Below are 8,573 nucleotides of genomic sequence, written 5' to 3' on the forward strand. Positions count from 1 at the left end.
CAAGAAGAGAGAAAGTTGCCCAAATCCTGTGGTTTCTACCGTCTCTCAAATGTTTCCTATTCTGGTGGATGGGTGTTAATGCCTTGTACCTAGATGTGCCCCCCCCCTCCCCCGCAAAGCTTCACAGGGTCGTAGGCGGAGCATTTCGGGGGGGGCTGGATCTAGAGTGTGTGATGCTGGGAAGAAGGATGTGAGGCTGGAATTGATTGGTGCTTCCATGCTAGGATCAAGGGTGCCCCACCCTGGGTGTGAGTGCTACCTAGGCTAGGCCAACAGCCTGGATAAAATATATGGGACAGAAGGAGGGTCACTGCTTGTCCCTTGCTGCTTGGTGCTTGCTACTTTGCTGCCTTCTGCCTGCCCTGCTGTGGCATGAACTGTTTCTCCTCTGCCATGCCACCCTGCCTTGGAGTCAGCCAACTATGGACCGAGACCGCTACAAACTGTGGCCTACGATACGCCTGTTCTCCTTTAACTTTGGGTGTGGGTATATCATCTCAGTAATGAGAAAAGTAAGTATGAGAATGGGTAATTGTCAGGTAAAAGGGCCTAAAAGCAAGACCAGACCAAGCCACAAGAAGCCTTTATTAGGGGAATAGATCTGCCGGGCTGTCTCTGAACAAAGGAGAGACAAAAGCAATGTGGCGGGGGCAGGGAGAGTCTTTTATAGAGACTGGGGTGGGACTTGTAGGAGCTGAGGTGGGGTTGAGTGAGGTAGTGACTAGGGAATGGAGGAGCCGGTGACTGTCACTAGGTGGTAGGAGGTGAGCGAGTATTAGGTTACTCTCTAGGTGGGAACAGGGCCATGCTGGGAAGAAGGGTTTGTTCTTTGGTGGGAGCAACCATCTTGGCATGATGTCACACAGGGGAGGGGGCAAGGCACCATAGGAAGAGGGCAGCTGCTATACATAATAGCTGCTGAGGTAGTGGGAGACCTATCAGTAATGGCTTATTGTGGTACTTGCAATTCTGTTTTCTGAACAAGTACTGATGTTGAAAGTTCTCATGCCTTTTGACCATGAAGAAATCAACTTTTCAGGCTGGGGATTTAGCTCAGTGGTTCCGCCACCTGCCTCAAAAGCACAAGGTCCGGATTTCAATCCCTGGTACCGGAAAAAAAAAAAAAAAAGAAATCAACTTTTGTGAAAAGTCACCATCCAAGTGTCTTGTACACATTCACTTGGGTAGACCCTTTTGTACTGATTTTTCACGTAGACTTTCCACGTTACTTACATTTAAGAAATGTTGAGTAGGTAGATTACAGGATTTCTGTATATCCCACTTCCAGGTTCCCCCACTCTTAGCATCTTACATAGAATGGTACCTTTGTCCCAGGGAATGCACACATGCATCAGTAAGTAAAGTGCGTAAAGTACGCACTGAGATTTCTTTGGTGTTTACATAGCATTCTTGTTTTACTCCCATCCCATCGGGGATGCCCATTCCTTGGTTTTTGTGTGTCCCTATGGTCCTTTCTCAGACTTTCTTTGTTTTGACGACCTTGAGAATTCTGATCTGCACTGGTCAGGTATTTTGTACCTTGTCCCTCACTTGGGTTGTCTGATCATTTTCTCATTATTAGAATGTGACGGTCGGTTTGGGGAGGTAAAGTGTCATTGTCATCACATGGCATGACAGACACCTGCTGCTATCAACGTGATTTATCATCATGCAGGAGGATCCTGATCGTCTGCCTGAGGACATGTTTGTGGTTTGTCCCCAGGGAACTTCCTGTTTTTACCCCACTCCCATGCTGCCTCTTTGGAAGGAAGTCACCGTGAGCAGTGAAGTGTACCCTGCAGTTTGAGTGCAATTCTACATAAATTATATCAGATACTGTGCATAGAGCATTTTACTGCTTTCTTTTCTTTTCTCTCTTGTCTCCTTACACTACAGAGACATGGGTATGTATTTCATACTGAGGTAATAGTCCCATGCTACTTCATCTTGCTGATCAAGTTTTTGCACGAGGTTGGACATGTTGAACTTTATCGTGTGATCACTGGGTTTCTTAGATTAAGCCGTCTTTGTGGAGGTGATTTGGTCCTTCCTTACGTTCTGGCACTGCGAGGTGCTCTAATTCACACCATATGTGGTCAACATTGCCAATAATCCCAGCTTCTCGGAAGCCTGAGGCAGAACACTAGTGGTTTTTGAGTCTGGTCTTCACAGTACAGTGAGACTCTATCAGATAACGGTCAAATAGAGTTAAGATGCTCCACGTTGCTCTTGAATTTCCACACAGCCTTGGAATAAGCCATTTATCTAAAGAGCCCTGCTTGGTGTGTGCGTGTGTGTGTGTGTGTGTGTGTGTGTGTGTGTGTGTTTCCAAACAGGGTCATGGTATGTAATTCACTCCTGGCCTTGAACTCATTATGAAGTCCAGGCTGTCCTTGAACTTGCAGAAATCCTCCTGGAGGCCGGGGATTTAGCTCAGTGGTTTCGCTGCTTGCTGCACAAGTGCAAGGACCCAAGTTTGATCCCTGGTACCAAAAAGAAATCCTCCTGCTTCTGCCTCCCAAGTGCTGAGATTATAGGTGTATGCCACTCCTGCAGCCCCCTGCAAGTCCTGATTTTGGGGGGGGGGGTACAGGGATCGAACTCTGGTACTTGTGCTTGTGCAGCAGGCAGCGAAACCACTGAGCTAAATCCCCAGCCCCTGTCCTGATTCTTTTTAATGTTACCTTAACTTGTCATTCGTTGTGTCCAAATGTGTTTTAGATTTCAAATTTGGGTCATTTTTTAGATAAGATTGTTGCAAATACCGTATCTTCTCCCGGTCTGGTTTGTTTCTTCAATATCTTATGGTGACTTTGAAAAGTATATGCTTTTTTATGAAACAGGATGAATCCATGTTATTATTTCTTCGAAATTAAGGCCTTTTGAGGGCCAGGGATTTAGCTCAGTGGTTCCACCGCCTGCCTTGCAAGTAAAAGTTCCCGAGTTTTGATCCGCGGTACCAAAAAGAAAAAAAATTGAGGCCTTTTGTGTTCTGTGAGAAATTTCTCCAACTCCAGGAAAAGAAATACAGTAGCTTATATTTCATTCTAAAAGCTCTACTTTTAAAAATGCCTTGGATAATTAGTTGCACCCTATTTCCAGTGTTCACTCCCAGGCTTACGGTATACACCCTCATCCCTCACCAACCACTTGGGCTCATGCTGAATTGCTCCTGTTTTGTCTGTTTGTTTTGTTTTGTTTTGTTTTGTTTGTTTTTGAGACGAGGTCTCGCTATGAAGTTCAGGCTGGCCTGGAACTCCCAGTGATCGTCCCTCCTCAGCATTCTGAGTGCTGGGATTACAGAGGGTGCCATCACGCCCAGCTTCACTCTTCAATCTGTGACTCATCTGAATTCTGTCGTGACTCAGGCAGCCTCGGGAAGGCTGAACACTAGAGAATGGTGGTGTGGCCAGCCAGGGACACAGCTTCCCAGATACCTGCTTTGCATTTTTATGTAAAAACATTCACAGTCTTTTCATGGTCAGCTCTGATGCTCTCCTGCCTTCTCCCCCTTCTGGAGCCCCAGGCCCTGAGCTGGAGAAGTCGTGTTCAAGTGGAAGCACTGGAAAATGGAATCCTAAGATTTTCCTTCCTAACTGCCATCTAGGGATCATAGAGTTACCAGGGATCCCCTCACCATGATTCCTCACCCCCACTGAACTGGTGACAAGAAACTAGACTGTGACGACCCACTGTGAATGTCCCTGAACACTCTCTTCCACAGCTCTACTGGCCATCAGCAGCACCAGCAGGAAGGTTACCTCTCCTCACTCTGCCAACTCGCTGGCGTGGATCTAATCAGCAGAACTTAATTCCTATTCAGAGCCCAACCTGCAGGGGAATCTGAGGAAGGGGTTTGTTAGTTTTCAGCCTCTTCAACTAGAAAGAGGATGGACTTGATTTTGATTGAATCAACTCACTGTTAGAGTCGTATTTGCACCAACAGCCCCCCAAGAGTACCGTATATTTTCAAAGACATTCCCAAACTGAAACATGCAGGCCAATGGTGGGACAAGACACGGACCATACCAGTGCCATGTGTCTTCCTGCAGGTGGAGAAGAGCAGGACTAGAAGTAGGAAACGCACAGCACAGAAGAGAATGAAAGACCTTGAAGGCTCTGCTCAGAGTGGCCCCTGTGGCGGGTCCCGAACTGAGGCCCGTGTTTACCTTCACCCCACGCTGCTGAGACGGAAGAAAATGTCTTACCTGACCAGGGACTTGGAATTTCAAAAACACCAAAGGAAAACAGAGAGTTTCATCCGAGAACAGCCTAGCGGGGAAAGGTAGGAAGAGACTTACAAACAAATTAAACCAACAAACCAACAAACCAAGAGCCACGTACTAAGGTGATGGAAATGAGACGACCCAAGCCAGGAACCCTAATATAACACTGACAAATGCTAATCCTAATGGGCCGAATCCTCTGCGATTGGCTATTTTAAACTTCAAGCTGTAACAGTTTATTAGGCAGAAAAAGGTCAAATAGAAAGAGCAGTGAAATCTGTGCCAAGCTAATCATAAGCCAAAGAATAAAAGTCAAAATGGTATTGAACAAACACTTTCATTTATTCACTCTTGAATCTGTCTCTGCAAGGAATAAGAACTGAAGAGCCAGGTTTGATCCTTGGCCTTTTGCAGGATGCAGAGGAGGTACAGGAGGAGAGAAGCGCCGCCTAAATCTTCATCACCTAAATATTATAGTGGAAGCAGGGACATGGGCAGCAGTGCAGCCTCCGCAAGGGTCTCCAGATTCTGAAGGCGCAATCGGCCAAGGTCTGTAGTGTTGGTCTGGTCTCGAGGCTGGGAGGCGAACGTGTTGGGGGCACCCAGCAAGGGGAAGGAGAGAGAACATCCTCATGAGCTTAGGGAGTGAGGGATGACCTTTCCACAGGTTCGCTCTAGGTAGAGGTGGAGGGAGCAGGAACTGGCTCCTTGTCTGATGTTTCCTTAGGAAGCTTTGGTCCCGATGTCTGCAGCCTCCTTCGGAAGGAGGCCTTTCCAAAGCAGATTGTTTCCTTCGAAGCCCCAAGCGCGTAGTGTCGGCTGAAATGTGGTATGCAAGCAGCGGTGTGAGTGCTCTCTTTTTGTGTGTCTTGCAGAGAGCCATCGGAAAATGTTGCCTGAGTAGTGGCGAGGCGGCTTCTCTCTTTATTTCCAGCCCTAGCGCCAAAGCAGGACCCGAGTTCGCATTGGTGGTTCAGTGGTAGAATTCTCGCCTCCCACGCGGGAGACCCGGGTTCGATTCCCGGCCAATGCAGCCGTCCTTTTCTCTCCTTTCGTGCCCAGATTTTTCGCCCTTCGTCCTGTCCTTCTGGTTCAAGTATGATCTCTTCTGGGATCGCAACCCCAGTACCCGCCGGAAATGCTGACGGATCTTTACCCCGTACAGGTAGGGTGCAAGGAAGGTAGATGCTTCGAGACGGAGGAAGCCAGGAGTTCCAAGTTCTGCCCTGAGAATCCTAAGTCCTCTCTGGCAGAGGGCTGTGAAGAGCAGGAAAAGGGAAATGACACTGTTGTGGGCAGAACTTTCCCGGCGGGGAAGTGTGGCAAAGTGAGTCCGAGCGTGTGGTGTGTGGATGGTTGTAGCACTTCTCCCCTGCGTTCCGCCTAAGTAGATCCGCCCTCATTTTCTAACGTGAAATGATGTGCGTGGGGTTAACCGGTGTGCGTGCTTGGTGGTCAAATGGCTTTCCTCATCTGCGACGGGAGCCCCTGCTCCGGCGTGGGTTCCATGGTGTAATGGTGAGCACTCTGGACTCTGAATCCAGCGATCCGAGTTCAAATCTCGGTGGGACCTTTCCGTTTAGTCGGAGCGAGGACAATTTTCCTTGACTCTCTCAGTGAGATTTGGCCCAATCGTTGGGCTCTGACCTCGGGATCTGAGTGACTGCGGAGGTTAGAAAAGGACAAGTGGGACTTGGTTTCCGCCCCCACTTCTTTAGGGGACAGGAAGCTTTCGGACAGGGATAGGAGCTGTGCGGGGGCGGGGGCTCTTCAGGTGCGCGCGTCCTCCTGCTCCCTGCCGGATCCGCGTCCCCTGCGCCGTCTGCGGGCTTCTCAGGAGTCCTCGGCGGGAAGCCGGGTTCTCGGTGAGTCCGCGTCCACGGGGAATTTGGCGACTCGTCACCTCTGGGTGGTGGCGCCCGGTCTCCTCTCACCGGCCGCCTCGCCTCGGGCACTGCGCACCCGCTTCCGTGTCTGACCTCACCGGCATGGGAGGTCCCGACACAGCCACCGAGGGTCACAGCGACTCGGCCAGGGTCCCTCTCTCCTTGGTGACCCTCGGGGTAAGGTGAAGGGGTCCTGCCCGGAAATGCAGCAAATCCTGCGCCGCAAGGTGCGTCTCACCTCGGATACCTCGCCACTGTGTCCTGGTAAGGAAGGTACAAAGCGCAGTAGTCGCGACGCGTGGAGCTCAACCCTTGGTGACGCCTTGGTTCCCTTAGTTTGGGGACCGTGGTTGGAGCCTTAAGGTCTCGGCGCCGTATTTTATCAGGTGGTTTATTGTATTCTGCACGGTTGCTTGCTGTCTCTTTATATTCGGATTTCGTTCCGAATCCCCAGCTTCAAGGTCTCCACGCGGACCCTGCCGGCTTCTCGTGAGCAGCTTGGGAACCGGCTCCGGGGTCAGGGTTCTTCGCCCGGAGCGCGGCAGAAAGCAGAGCGGCCGCTAGTCCCGCAGCTCGCGGCACGGTCCAAGTTTCGGCGGAGGGGACGCGATCGCAGCCGGGGTGGGGTGGGGTGGCGCCGGCACCGGGCTCCGCGCAGCCGGATCCAGGGAAGAGTTGGGGGGCCGCTCTGTGAGAACTCGTTTCCCCCCTTAGCAGAAGCGAGGAGTTGTCAGACCGCCTATGGAGTTTGGAGGAGTGTTAGAGGGAGACAGAAGTCTCCAGAAATCTGAAGATAAGCTTTTGAGTTACAGTGCTCTCTACAAAATCGTCTGACATCGGATGTAGAACGGGGTAGTAAGAATCCAGGGAAGGTATGTCACTTTAAGCAAACAGCAGCAGCTTGATAGGAAAACTGCCTACTGGAAACACGCGTGGAAGGAAGTGAGAATCAGGGTGCGGATCAGGTACACGACTGGCTTCCCACCTTATATTCTTGAGAGGATCACACCAAGGGTGTGCTTGTGATGTTACTTGGTGTCACAGTTCACGACCTTAGCATGGCACAAAAGATGAAAGATTACTCGGAGTCAGCGTCCAGTTCAAAGCCCAAGAAGACTTGGATGGACTGCCTTTAACCGAGACCCGTCAGCATGAGAGTCTCACGAAGACAGCTTTTATAAAGATTGACTTTTTATTGATAGAACCACGAAGCAAGGGTAAAGGAGAGCAGACGTCTATGTATGAATTCATTTAAGAGAAAGGGATAGAGGTTGAGGTCAGGGTGGTGTTACATGACTGACCTTAAGGGCAATCTAAGTAATAAACCGGAGTACGCGGAGTAAGAGGGCCAGAGCATTCATTTCCTAAGGTTATCTTCTGGAGAAACCAATGAAGCATATCTCCTTACACAGCTGTGTCATATCCGTACTTGAAACTGGACTTAACATCCTTAGAAAAGCAATCCCTTTTTCTAAAAAAAAAAAAAAAAAAAAGCTACCCCATTCCAGGTGGTTGTCCGAATAGGGGGAAGGCGTAGGCCTGCAATAACTCAGCATTTTGTATATCTTTATATAGCCTCTGGAACCCTAGGACCCAAAGTTGTTTTGCTCCACCTCCAAAAATCGATGCCTACAATTAGATGCCATCATTACTGTTGACAATTCAAAGCCAGAAACAATGCAGAATGGAATAGTGCTGGTACTACACAATTCAATGCTGCATAAATGTTTACATCACTTGCTGTTGCACCTACAGGACAGGGAAACAAAGGGCAAATCACATGCTTTCCACTTAACTTTACAAAAAAGTACAAAAGACTGACGTATACTTCGTGACACACTTTTTATAGTGAGAAATCAAAATGCATAAAACAAGCACGATGAAATAGCACAAACACATTGAAAACAAATAACTTCACACAAAAAACCGAAAAATAATCTTTCTTTGGTATATACAAATCACCAGGGGAAAGCGCGCACGCAGTCCCCCACTACCAGAAATTATGCAGTCGAGTTTCCCACATTTGAGGAAATCGCAGGGGTCAGCACATCCTAAGTGCAATGGATAAGCCTCGCCCTGGGAAAACCACCTTCGTGATCATGGTGTTTCCTCTGCCAGGTAAGTATGAGGTAGTCGTTCGCACCCCACTGGAGCCGTCCTCTCTTCCCACTTTACACTCATGGTCACTTTGCTTTGGGCACTCTTGGACGCTTCTAGTTCGTCCTCGCAGCAGATGCACTCAGTTTCCACCAATGATCCTATGCTCCCTTCCCGGCACCGGAAATCTGTCGCATTTCAACATCAGGGCCCCAACCAGCAGCCACTGCGCTGCCTCATCTGCCTAGGACACGCCCTCCCGAGACGTCCCACAAGCGTTCCTCCCTCCCTCAAACCGTCCACCCCACCCACGCGCGCGCCTGCTGTTGGAGGGGGCGGTGACGTCTCCATTCGCTCCTTTCCT

The 8,573-nt window shown here is 49.5% G+C and overlaps 3 non-coding genes across 3 annotated transcripts; 2 read left to right on the forward strand and 1 right to left on the reverse strand.

Moving 5' to 3' along the window:
• The first annotated feature begins 5,188 nt into the window (after nt 1-5,188).
• Nucleotides 5,189-5,259, forward strand: Trnag-ccc (transfer RNA glycine (anticodon CCC)). Its single transcript has one exon. It is a non-coding gene; the product is annotated as a tRNA-Gly (tRNA).
• Nucleotides 5,260-5,727: 468 nt separating this feature from the next.
• On the forward strand, nt 5,728-5,799 carry Trnaq-cug (transfer RNA glutamine (anticodon CUG)). The gene has a single exon. It is a non-coding gene; the product is annotated as a tRNA-Gln (tRNA).
• Nucleotides 5,800-8,074: 2,275 nt separating this feature from the next.
• Nucleotides 8,075-8,238, reverse strand: LOC147827776 (U1 spliceosomal RNA). Its single transcript, XR_015452149.1, has one exon. It is a non-coding gene; the product is annotated as a U1 spliceosomal RNA (small nuclear RNA).
• Between the last annotated feature and the right edge of the window lie 335 nt (nt 8,239-8,573).

Source organism: Heterocephalus glaber, unplaced genomic scaffold, assembly GCF_053883595.1.
Source record: "Heterocephalus glaber isolate CG9 unplaced genomic scaffold, H.glaber_assembly_v1.0 deba00001442, whole genome shotgun sequence".
Classification (NCBI taxonomy): Eukaryota; Metazoa; Chordata; class Mammalia; order Rodentia; family Bathyergidae; genus Heterocephalus; species Heterocephalus glaber.